The sequence below is a fragment of the Hippocampus comes genome, unplaced genomic scaffold (genome assembly GCF_001891065.2).
Source record: "Hippocampus comes isolate QL1 unplaced genomic scaffold, H_comes_QL1_v1.1 scaffold22, whole genome shotgun sequence".
Lineage (NCBI taxonomy): Eukaryota > Metazoa > Chordata > Actinopteri > Syngnathiformes > Syngnathidae > Hippocampus > Hippocampus comes.
In genome coordinates, this window is record NW_017806175.1 from 6466437 (window position 1) to 6467176 (window position 740).

General features: G+C 50.9%; 1 protein-coding gene across 3 annotated transcripts in view; it reads right to left on the reverse strand.

Moving 5' to 3' along the window:
* klhl30 (kelch-like family member 30) overlaps positions 1-740 on the reverse strand; it is a 9807-nt gene that overhangs the window by 3709 nt on the left and 5358 nt on the right. The gene's annotated exons all lie outside the window — the stretch shown is intronic.

Sequence of the window (740 nt, forward strand, 5' to 3'; positions counted from 1 at the left end):
GGGGGCCAGATGTGGCCTGCCACAAGTCGCCCGCATAAGCAAATCAAAGATGACAACTTCCACGATGCCTGCTAAAATTTCAAATTTTCATATGTAATGAATCAGTGACGTATTGTAAGCATTTTCTTGTTACCAAAACCCTCATTACAGTTACTTGAAGAATAAATGAATAAAATGTTATTTTTGACTTCTTTACATAGTTTCAGTCATCACGGCCCTTCAAGGGAAACGGTAATTGTAATGTGGCCCGCGACAAAAATAAGTTTGACACCCCTGATTTAACCCTTTCAGGGACAGCGGTTACGACAGTGGACAGCTTATCGTGTTATCAGGTGACACGGTGGGGAAACGGTAATGGTAATGTGGCCCGCGACAAAAATAAGTTTGACACCCCTGATTTAACCCTTTCAGGGACAGCGGTTACGACAGTGGACAGCTTATCGTGTTATCAGGTGACACGGTGAATGAAAGGGTTAAATTGTCCGAACCTCCATGTGGACCTTCTCCAACGCCTCCCTGCAGCCGTCCGAGGATTGCACCAGAGGGTCCTGCATCAGCGTCCCCCTCAGGTAATCCCGATCGAGCAGCTCCAGTCTGCACAGGCCCAGAAGCTCCGGCATGTGGGCCAAACGTGGCTCCTTCCAGTGCCCGACCCACCTGAGCACGGCCTCCACGCGGGTACGCTCGCATCGGATCTGCAGGCCGTCGTGGCTCAGGCAGGAGACCAGGCGGGCTCTCCC